Source organism: Acinonyx jubatus, chromosome X, assembly GCF_027475565.1.
Source record: "Acinonyx jubatus isolate Ajub_Pintada_27869175 chromosome X, VMU_Ajub_asm_v1.0, whole genome shotgun sequence".
Lineage (NCBI taxonomy): Eukaryota > Metazoa > Chordata > Mammalia > Carnivora > Felidae > Acinonyx > Acinonyx jubatus.
In genome coordinates, this window is record NC_069389.1 from 41,675,717 (window position 1) to 41,688,117 (window position 12,401).

A 12,401-nucleotide genomic window follows, 5' to 3' on the forward strand; every position below is an offset into this window, starting at 1 on the left:
GTCTCAGTCTCTCTGTGCCCCTCTCCCACTCACACTCTGTTTCTCTCTCTCTCTCAAAAATAAATAAACATTTAAAAAAATTTTTTGAAAAGAGAAAGGTGTAAACAGAAAACAAATAAAATGGTAATCCTAAATGTAGCCATATCAATAATAACGTTAAATGTAAATGATCCACACCAGGGGTCAGCAAAGTTTTGCTTACAGGGCCAGAGAAGTAAACATTTTAGGCCAGTGGGCCATATAGTCTCTGTCAATTACTCAACTCTGCTTTTGTAGTGCAAATGAAACTGTGGACCATTGTAAATGGATACGTGTTTTCTGTGTTCCAATAAAATGTTATTTACAAAAACAGCTGATCAGCTTGCAGGCTATAGTTCATGACTCCTGGCTTGAACTCATCAATTCAAAGACAGAGGTTGTCTGATTATAAATACATGTTTTAAAACAATATCCAACTATATACTTTCTATAATAAACCCACTTTTAAAAGTTTTTTAACGTTTATTTATTTTTGAGACAGAGAGAGACAGAGCATGAACGGGGGAGGGTCAGAGAGAGGGAGACACGAATCTGAAACAGGCTCCAGGCTCCGAGCTGTCAGCACAGAGCCCGACGCGGGGCTCGAACTCACGAACTGCGAGATCATGACCTGAGCCAAAGTCGGCTGCTTAACCGACTGAGCCACCCAGGCACCCCAATCCACTTTTAAAAGTAGGCTCCACGCATAGCATGGAGCCCAATGTGGAGCTTGAACTCATGACCGTGAGATCCAGACCTGAGCTGAGATTAAGAGTCAGATGCTTAATTAACCAACTGAGCCAGCCAGGCACCACTAAACCCACTTTAAATATAAAGGTATAGATAAGTGAAAAGTAAAAGGATGGAAAAAAGATGGAGAGACAAACAAAGTAAACATCACGACAAGAAAATTAGCAGGGATAAAGAGGGAAATTATGTAAAAACAAAGTGCTCAATTCACCAAGAAGATAAAACAATCTTAAATATACATGTACTTAACAACAAGTCTTCAAAATATGCGAAGCAAAAACTGATAGAACTGTAAGGAGAATCACGACAATTCTTTTTAAAAATACATTTCTTAATGTTTATTTATTTTTGAGGGGGAGAGAGGGTGAGCAGGGGAGGGGTGGGGGGGCGGTGGGGAAGAAGATCTGAAGCAGGCTCAGAGCTAACAGCAGCCACTGGCAAATTCAATTATTGTTGGAGATGTCAATGTTTGTCATCTAGTAATATAGTAATAAGAAGTAGGCAGAAAATCAGTAAGGATATAGAAGACTTGAACAATATTATCAAACAATTTGACCTAGCTGACATTTATGGAGCATTTTAACCAACAAGAGCAGAATATGAATTCTTCTCAAATGCACATGGAGCGTTCATCAAAATAGACTATATTCTGTGCCATGAAATGATTTTTAAAAACCCCTATATATAAAAAAAAAAAAAGCAATATAATTGAAATCACAGAAAACATGTTCTCTGACCGTAATGGAATTAAGCTAAAAACCAACAACAGATATATATACATATATAAAATCTCAAAATATTTGAAATATGTATATATACATATATATAAAATCTCAAAATATTTGAAAACTAAATAACACACTTCTAAATAATCTGTGAATCAGGGGCACCTGGGTGGGTCAATTGGTTGAGCGTCCAGCTCTTGATTTTGGCTCAGATCATGATTCCAGGGTCATGGGACTGAGCCCTGAGTTGGGCTCCATGCTGAGTGTGGAGGCTGCTTGGGATTCTCTCTCAACCTCCCTCTGCCACTCACCCGCTTGCTCTCTCTCTCAAATAAATAAATAAATAAATAATCACTGAATCAAAGAGGAAATCTGAAGGGAAATAAGAAATTATTGTGAATTGGATAAAAATAAAAATACAACAAATTAAAATTGGTGGGATGCAGCTAACGTGGTGACAAGAGGGAAATTAATAGCAATAAGATGCCTATAAGAGGAAAGAAGAAAGGTATCAAATAAATTATCTAAATTTCCAATGCAGGAAACTAGAAAAATTATCCTGAAGGAAGGAAATAATAAAGATACAAACAGCAATCAGTAAAACTGAAAACAAAAAAACAATAGAGAAAAATCAATGGAACCAAATGCAAGTTCTTGGAAAACATCAATAGAATTGAAAGTTGCTACAGCACAAAAACAGACACTCAGATCAATGGAACAGAATAGAGAACCCAGAAATGGACCCACAAACGTATGGCCAACTAATCTTTGACAAAGCAGGAAAGAATATCCAATGGAATAGACAGTCTCTTTAGCAAGTGGTGCTGGGAAAACTTGACAGCAACATGCAGAAAAATGAACCTGGACCACTTTCTTACACCATACACAAAAATAAACTCAAAATGGATGAAAGACCTAAAGGTAAGACAGGAAACCACCAAAATCCTCGAGGAGAAAGCAGGCAAAAACCTCTTTGACCTTGGCCACAGCAACTTCTTACTCAACACATCTCCAGAGGCAGGGAAACAAAAGCTAAAATGAACTACTGGGACCTCATCAAAATAAAAAGCTTCTGCACAGTGAAGGAAACAAAACTAAAAGGCAACCGACGGAATAGGAGAAGATATTTGCAAATGACATATCAGATAAAGGGTTAGTATCCAAAATCTATAAAGAACTTATCAAACTCAACACCCAAAAAACAAATACTCCAGTGAAGAAATGGGCAAAAGACATGAATAGACACTTCTCCCAAGAAGGCATCTAGATGGCCAACCAGCATCTCTCAACGTCGCTCACCATCAGGGAAATACAAATCAAAACCACAATGAGATACCACCTCACACCTGTCAGAATGGCTAACATTAACAACTCAGGCAACAACAGATGTTGGCAAGGATGCGGAGAAAGAGGATCTCTTTTGCATTGTTGATGGCAATGCAAGCTGGTGCAGCTACTCTGGAAAACGATATGGAGGTTCCTCAAAAAACTAAAAATAGAACTACCCTACGATCCAGCAATTGCACTACCAGGTATTGATCCAAGGGATACAGGTGTGCTGTTTTGAAGAGGCACATGCACCCCCATGTTTATAGCAGCACTATCAACAATAGCCAAAGTATGGAAAGAGCCATCGATGGATGAATGGATAAAGAAGATGTGGTATATATATGTATAATGGAGTATTACTCAGCAATCCAAAAGAATGAAATCTTGCCATTTGCAACTACATGGGTGGAACTAGAAGGTATTATGCTAAGTGAAATTAGTCCATCAGAGAAAGATAAATATTATATGACTTCACTCATATGAGGACTTTAAGATACAGAACAGATGAACATAAGGGAAAGGAAGCAAAAATAATATAAAAACAGGGAGGGGGACAAGCCATAAGAGACTCTTAAATATGGAGAACAAACTGAGGGTTACTGGAGGGGTTGTGGGAGGGGGGATGGGCTAAATGGGTAAGGGGAATTAAGGAATCTACTCCTGAAATCATTGTTGCACTATATGCTAACTAACTTGGATGTAAATTAAAAAATGAATTAAATAAAAATAATTGTAACAGCAAAAAAAAAAATTGGAAGTCTCTAGCACTGAAAACAGTATAATTTTTTTCCTTAACTTCTAAATCAATAAGAGAGTCTCTGTAACAATTTTCTATTGTTTCTGAAGTCTTGGCTAAAAGGGATTTTACTCAAAACAGCCTAATTAGCAAGCCTTTTTCATGCAAAAAAAATATTGTATAAGCAAAGGAATTTTTTTCTTTGAATTGTGATTACTTGCACTCACAGTGCAGTCATTACTTGCACTCATAAAAGATGAGGCATTTAGATCTTTCATAGTATTTGTAATAGTAAGTGGAACTGTTACATTTTTTTACTATTGCAGTAGATTTCATCCTGGCACTTAAAAGTTAGCTTGCAGTTTGGAGGGCACCTGGGTGGCTCAGTTGGTTGGGTGTCCGACTCAGTCTCGGCTCAGGTCATGATCTCAGGGTTCGTGGGATCAAGCCCAAAGTTGGGCTCTGCACTGACAGTGCAGAGCTTGCTTGGGATTCTCTCCACCCCTGTTTCCCCCTCCCCCAGTCGTGTGCGTGCATGCACGTGCTCTCTCTATCTCTCTCAAATAAATACATAAACTTAAAAAAGAAGTTAGCTTGCAATTTTGGAATCAAAAAATACTGTGGTAGTAGTAAGTTCATGCAGTCATTTGAGCTGAAAATTAATGATGATAGTATGGAAAGCCATTACAACTTCTGCTGTGATTCATTTATCTTATTTAGCTGAATATCTTTTTTTCTTTCTTTTAACGTTTATTCATTTTTGAGAGACAGAGAAACAGAGCGCAAGCAGGGGAGAGTCAGAGAGAGAGGGAGACAAAGAATCTGAAGCAGGCTCCAGGCTCTGAGCTGTCAGCGCAGAGCCTGACTCAAGGGTTGAAGTCACGAACCATGAGATCACAACCTGAGCGGAAATCGAGAGTCAGATACTTAACTGACTGAGCCACCCAGACGCCCCTTCAGCTGAATATCTCAACAAAAATGTTAGTCTTTTATCAGTTTCTTTGGTACAAGTTGAGGAAATCATATATCTCTCATGCTTAGCTGTACTATGCTAGTTTATATCTGACTTCCTACCATTTTTTTTTTAATTTTTTTTAATGTTTATTTATTTTTGAGACAGAGAGAGACAGAGCATGAATGGGGGAGGGGCAGAGAGAGAGGGAGACACAGAATCGGAAGCAGGCTCCAGGCTCTGAGCCATCAGCCCAGAGCCTGACGCGGGGCTCGAACCCACGGACCGTGAGATCGTGACCTGAGCTGAAGTCGGACGCTCAACCGACTGAGCCACCCAGGCGCCCCTTCCTACCATTTTTGATATTGAAGAAGGATTGCTACTGCTCAAAGAACTTCAAAAAGACGTTTCCTCATTTAATAAATGTCTACTGTTTAGTAAATTTACCACAAAATTTGCATGTTAACATTTGGGAGTTTAAACAAAAATTTAAAAATATATATATAATAGTAACCACCACAATTATAATTGGATTTGATCATCTCACAGTACATCAGTTACACATCAAATGCATAACAAACTGTGAAAGGCCTGTGAACTTGTGAACTAACAATAAATTGTAGTTGATATCTGCTGTAAATAAGGTAAACTTCATGTTTACCTGTAAGGGTGAACTGTACTTGTACCTTTTCCAGAACAAAGCCAGAGCTTTGGGAAGGTTTTGGGGAACCACATGTGCAGGGAAGGATTGATGGATATAGATAAGTGGGAGTGTGAAGAACTGAAGGACTTTCAGGGTGTTCCTACTCTCACTGGAGTAAGGCTGCTGTGAAGCCTCAACTTTCAGAATTGGCGGCTGGAGTGAGCACAGGCTGATTGGATGTCTTCTAGAAGCATGGGATTGTCACTGATTGGCTGACTTTTCAGGAGGGCTTATCATTGATTGGCTGGCTTTGAGGACAGGGCATTTATCACCCAGTGACAATTGGATGTACTCCACAGTGTGTTTATTCATTCTCTAGTTGTGCCTAGAGAATGTGGAATTTCTGGATTACAAAAGATGCATATCTTTAAACTGTCTTAAATAATTCCAAATGATTTCCAAAGCGGCTGGATGGTTTTTTAAAATATATTTTAAGAGTAATCTCTACCCCTGACGTGGGGCTGGAACTCACGACCCCAAGATCAAAGTCACCCGCTCCATTGACTGAGACAGCCAGGCGGCCCTAAGGGTGGAATCATTTTACACTCTGACCAGCTGTGCATGAAGAAATGTCTTAAAAATATTTTTCATTATGGGGTGCCTTGGTGGCTGATCGGTTAAGCCACCAACTCTTGATTTCCGCTAGGGTCATGGTCTTATACTTCATGGGTTCCAATCCTGCATCAGGCTCTGTGTGGACAGTGTGGAGTCTGCTTCGGATTCTCTCTTTCCTTCTCTCTCTGCCCTCCCCTGATTGCCCTATCTCTCTCTCTCTCTCTCTCTCAAAAAAAATAAACATTTAAAAATATTTTTTGTTACCATTCTGATATTATGTGGTGTTCTTTATAGTGATTTTAATTTGCTTTTCCTCAGTGAAAAATGAGGCTGAATGTCTTCACATTTTTTAAAGTTTTTTTTATTTTAGTTTTTATTTTTATTATTTTTTTTAAATTTTTTTTAACGTTTATTTATTTTTGAGACAGAGAGAGACAGAGCATGAACGGGGGAGGGGCAGAGAGAGAGGGAGACACAGAATCAGAAGCAGGCTCCAGGCTCTGAGCCATCAGCCCAGAGCCTGACACGGGGCTCGAACCCACGGACCGTGAGATCGTGACCTGAGCTGAAGTCGGACGCTCAACCGACTGAGCCACTCAGGCGCCCCATATTATTTTTTATTTTAGAGAGAGATAGAGAATCTTAAGCAGGTTCCATGCTCAGTGCAGAGTTGTGGGATCATGACCTGAGCAGATATCAAGAGTAAGATGCTCAACTGACTGAGTCACCCAAGCTCCCCAGATATTTTATTTTGCATTTGTTTTTGTTTTTAAGCAATCTCTACACCCAGCGTGGAGCTAAAACTCACAACCTCGAGATCAAGAGTTTCATGCCCTACCCACCAAGCCAGCCAGGTGCCCTGTCTCTTTCATTTATTGAACATTTGTCTATCCTCATCTGTAACTTGCCTGTTCAACTCTTTTGCCCATTTGTCCATGGAATTTCACAAGCTTCAGCTTGTGGTTGATTTGTAAACCCTCAGAAGTGTGGTCACTGCAGTGAGGCTATCACTGATTGGCTGATTTCCCGAGCACGTGTACAGATCCAAAGTTATTTCTAAACCATGATTACTTGTTCACAACTTGGGAATTTGGCCACAAAACAGACTTTTCCTTTCTTCAATATGTATTTTTAATTCTCAGTCACCCCTTTTGGTTTTCTCTCAACCAAACTTACAGGAGACATCATAAGAGATGTTCCATATCTTTGTTTAAAGAGGTATGATTTTAAGGGACACCTGGGTGGCTCAGTTGGTTAAGTGTCCGACCTCACCTCAGGTCATGATTTCATGGTTTATGGGTTCAAGCCCTGCATCGGGCTCTGTGCTGACAGCTCAAAGTCTAGAGCCTGCTTCGGATTCTGCGTCTCCCCTTCTCTCTGCCCCTCCCCCACTTGCACTCTGTCTCTCTTTCTCAAAAATAAACATTATAAAACAATATTTAAAAATTTTTTTAACATTTATTCATTTTTGAGAGACATAGAGTGTGAATGGGGGAAGGGCAGAAAGAGAGGGACACACAGAATCCAAAGCAGGATCCAGGCTCTAAGCTGTCAGCACAAAGCCTGACGTGGGGCTGGAACTCACCAACCGTGAGATCATGGCCCGAGCCGATGTCAGACCCTTAACTGACTAAGCCACCCAGGCGACTCTATAAAACAATTTTTAATAAAAAAGGAGGTATGATTTTTTTTAATTTTTTAATGTTTATTTATTTTTGAGAGAGAGAGAGAGAGACAGAGCTCGAGATAGGAAGGGCCAGAGAGAGAGGGAGACACAGAATCCCAAGTAGGCTCCAGGCTCCGAGCTGTCAGCACAGAGCCGGATACAGGGCTCGAACTCACGAACCGCGAGATCATGACCTGAGCCGAAGTGGGACGCTTAACCGACTGAGCCACCCAGGCGCCCCAAAAGGAGGTATGATTTTAAGTAATGTTGCCATTTTAGTGATTTAAGAACCAATTACTATGGCAAAAAAGTAGCTCCAGCTGTCAAATTTTTGCAATTCATTGAAAAATCTAAATACAAGATTTGGGGGCATCCTGACAAAGGTAATGCATTTCCTAGCACAAACTAATTAAACACAGGAAATGCCCTCTATATATAGGACACCTGGCAATCCTATTTTGGTCCCAGAGGCCACACACACAAATGTGTTTCATAGAATTGATGTACTATAGTATAAAGCGAACACCAACCAAACTGCCTGTCAGGTGAAGAAATAGAACAGAAGATGTGAGCAAACCTTTTCTGTAAGGGGCCAAATAGTAAATATTTTAGGCTTTGGGAGACACCATAAAGTTGCTTTTCTTTTTTAATTTTTTTAAGTTTATTTATTTATTTTGTGAGAGAGACAGAGAGCAAATGAGGGGAGGGGTAGACAGAAAGGGAGAGAGAGAATCCCAAGCAGGCTCCACGCTGACAGCGCAGAGCCTGACACGGGGCATGAACTCATGCACCGTGAGATCATGACCTGAGCCAAAATCAAGAGTCAGACACGTAACCAACCGAGCCACCCAGGTGCCCCATTCTCTTTTTTTTTTAATGTTTATTTATATTCAAGAGAGCATGCATGAGCAGGGGAGGGGGACAGAGGATGTGAAGCAAGCTCCCCACTGACAGCAGAGAGCCCAATACGGGGCTCGAACTCACAGATCATGAGATCATGAGATCATGACCAGAGCCAAAGTCGGATGCTCAACCAACTGAGCCACCCAGGCGCCCCCATCATATGGTTTCTGTCACATCTAGTCAACCATTGCCATTGTGGTGAAAATAGCCATAGACAACATAAATGAACAACAGCAGTTGTATTCTAGCAAAACTTCATTCACTGACACTGAAATTTGAATTTTGTATAGTTTTCATGTCGCAAAATATTTTTTTGTTCTGGGGCGCCTCACTGGCTCAGTATGTTAAGCGTCCGAGTTTAGCTCAAGTCATGATCTCACGCTTTGTGAGCTGAAGCCCCACATCAGATGGCTCTCTGCTGTCAATACAGAACCACTTTTGGATTTTGTCTCCCTCTCTCTCTGCCCCTTGCGCACACGTGCATACTCTCCCTCTCTCGAAAATAACATTAAAAAAATTTTTTTTTTAATTTTTTTTTCAACGTTTATTTATTTTTGGGACAGAGAGAGACAGAGCATGAACGGGGGAGGGGCAGAGAGAGAGGGAGACACAGAATCGGAAACAGGCTCCAGGCTCTGAGCCATCAGCCCAGAGCCCGACGCGGGGCTCGAACTCACGGACCGCGAGATCGTGACCTGGCTGAAGTCGGACGCTTAACCGACTGCGCCACCCAGGCGCCCCTAAAAAATTTTTTTCAATAATAAAAAATCAATTTAAAAAACAAACTATTTTTGGTCTTTTTAATCATTTTATTTTAGAATTTATTTTTTTTAAGTTTATTTATTGGGGCACCTGGGTGGCTTAGTCGGTTGAGTGTCCAACTTTGACTCAGGTCATGATCTCACGGTTTGTGGGTTCAAGCCCCCGTCGGGCTCTGTGCTGACAGCTCGGAGCCTGGAGCCTGCTTTGGATTCTGTGTCTCCCTCTCTCTCTGCCCCTCCCCCACTCATGCTCTGTCTCTCTCTCTCAGAAATAAACATTAAAATTTTTTTAAATAAAAAATAAAAATAAATAAACATTAAAAAATAATAAAAAATAAAAAGTTTAAAAGTTTATTTATTTATTTTGAGAGAGAGAGCATGAGTGGGGGAGGGCCAGAGAGAGAGAGAGGGAGAGAGAGAATTCCAAGTAGGCTCCAAGCGGTCAGCACAGTGTGAGATCATGACCCAAGCCTAAATCAAGAGTTGGATGCTTAACAGACTGAGCCACCCAGGTGCCCCTAGAATTTATTTTATTACTATTTTTTTTTAGAAATAGAATTTAGTGATTCATCATTTACATGTAATACCCAGTGCTCATCCCAACAATCACCTTCCTTAATGCCCATTGCCCATTTAGCCCATCACCCCATCTAACAGCCCACCAGCAACCCTCAGTTTTTCTCTGTATTTAAGAGTGTCTTATGGTTTGTCTCCCTCTCTGTTTTTATCTTATTTTTCCTTCCCTCCCCCTATGTTCATCTGTTTTGTTCTCTCAAATCCCACCTATGAGTGAAATCATATGATGTTTGTCCTTCTCTGACTGACTTATTTCAGTTAGCATAAGTTCCATCCGCGTTGTTGCAAATGGCAAGATTTCATTCTTTTTGATCGCTGAGGAACATTCCATTGTGTATATATATATACTACATCTTCTTTGTCCATTTGTCAGTTGATGGACATTTGGGATCTTTCCATACTTTGGCTATTGTCAATAGTGCTGCTATAAACATTGGGTTCATGTGCCCCTTCGAATCAGCACTCCTGTATCCTTTGGATAAATACCTAGTAGGGCCCTTGCTGGGTCGTAGGATAGGTCTCTTTTTAATTTTTGAGGAATCTCCACACTGTTTTCCAGAGTGGTTGCACCAGTTTGCATTCCCACCAGCAGTGCAAAAGGGTTAGCCTTTCTCCACATCCTTGCCAACATCTGTTGTTGCCTGAGTTGTTAATGTTAGCCATTCTGACAGGTGTGAGGTGGTATCTCATTGCGGTTTTGATTTGTATTTTCCTAATAATGAGTGATGTTGGGCATCTTTTCATGTGTCTGTTAGCCATCTGGATGTCTTCTTTGGAGAAATGTCTATGCATGTCTTTTGCCCATCTCTTCACTGGATCATTTGTTCTTTGGGTGTTGAGTTTGATAAGTTCTTTATAGATTTTGGATAGTAACCCTTTATCTGGTATGTCATTGGCAAATATCTTCTCCCATTCTGTCAGTTGGCTTTTAGTTTTGCTGATTGTTTCCTTTGCTGCACAGAAGCTTTTTACCTTGATGAGGACCCAATAGTTCATTTTTGCTCTTGTTTCCCTTGCCTCCAGAGACATGCCTAGTAAGAAGTGGCTGTGGCCAAAGTCAAAGAGGTTGTTGCCTGTTTTCTACTCTAGATTTTGATGGCTTCCTGTCTTACGTTTAGATTTTTCATCCTTTTTGAGTTTATTTTGTGTATGGTGTAAGAAAGTGGTCCAGGTTCATCCTTCTATTACTATTTAAATATTTTTAATTCCAGTATAGTTAACATATGGTGTTATATTAGTTTCAGGTATACAATATGGTGGTTCAACAATTCTATACACGACTTAGTGCTCATCAAGACAAGCATACTTTGAATCCCCTTCACCTATTTCACCCGTCCCCCCACCTGCCTCCCCTCTGGCACCACCAGTTTGTTCTCTATAGTTAAGAGTTTGTTTTTCGACGTGGCTCTTTTTCCTTTGTTCTTTCATTCATTCTGTTTCTTAAATTACACATATGAGTGAAATCAGATGGTATTTATTGTTCTCTCACTAACTTATTTTGCTTATCATTATGCTCTCTAGAACCATCCACATTACTGTAAATGGCAAGATCTCATTCTTTTTATGGCTGAGTAATATTCCACTGGTATATAAAGAATATATCACATCTTCTTTATCTATTCATCAATCAGTTGACACTTGGGCTACTTCCATAATTTGGTTGTTGTAAATAATGCTGCAAAACATAGGGGTGCAAATATCCCTTCAAATTAGTGTTTTCATATCCTTTGTGTAAATACCGTAGTGCAGTTACTGGGTTGTAGTGTAGTTCTATTTTCAATTTTTTGAGGAACCTCCACACTGTTTTCTACAGTGGCTGCACCAGTTTGCATTCCCACCAACTGTGCACGAGGGTTCCTTTTTCTCCACATCCTCGCCAACAGTTGTTGTTTCTTGTGTTTTTAAAATAATTTTAAAAGGTAAAAAGCTCTTACCTTTCTTAGCTCAAGGCCAAAGCCATGCAGAAACAAGCAAAGGCTAGATTTGGCCCATGGGTTGTAGTTCGCTGGCCCTTGATGGCCAGAACTATAGAAACCCTCACTGGGCCCCCTCCTTGTCATATCATTCTCTCTTCCTGGGGCAACTACTCCCCTGGTTTTTGTTTTCCTGATTACCTTGATTTTCTTGCTCTTTACCACCCACATCTGTGAACCTGAACAACAGAGTTTAGTTTGCCTCTTTTGAGAAGTATATGAATGAACTAATACATTATGTAATTTTGTGTCTTGCTTTTTCCCCTCAACATTATGTCTATGAGATGCGTCTATGTTGTGTGTTGCTGCAATCTGCTCGTTTTAATTGCTTTGCTGTATTCCATTGATAGATCACAATGTGTTTATCCATTCTCTTAGTGCATATCAATGAGTGTCATTTCTGGGTCATAGAGGACACATACCTTTAAACATTCCTAAATAATCCCAAATGCTTTTCCAAAGTGGTTGCATCAGTTTACACTCCCACCAACAGTATATAAAGTGTTACATTTAGGGAGCCTGGGTGGCTCAGTCGGTTGAGCTTCCGACTCTTGATTTTGGCTCAGGTCATGATCTCATAGTTTGCGATTTTGAGCCCCGCATCAGGCTCTGTTCTGACAGCGCAGAGCCTGCCTGGGATTCTCTCTCTCTCTCTCTCTCTCTCTCTCTCTGCCCCTTCCTCACTTGTGCTCTCTCTCTCTTTCTCAAAATAAATAAAACTTTTTTTAAAAAGTATTACATTAAAAAATTGTTT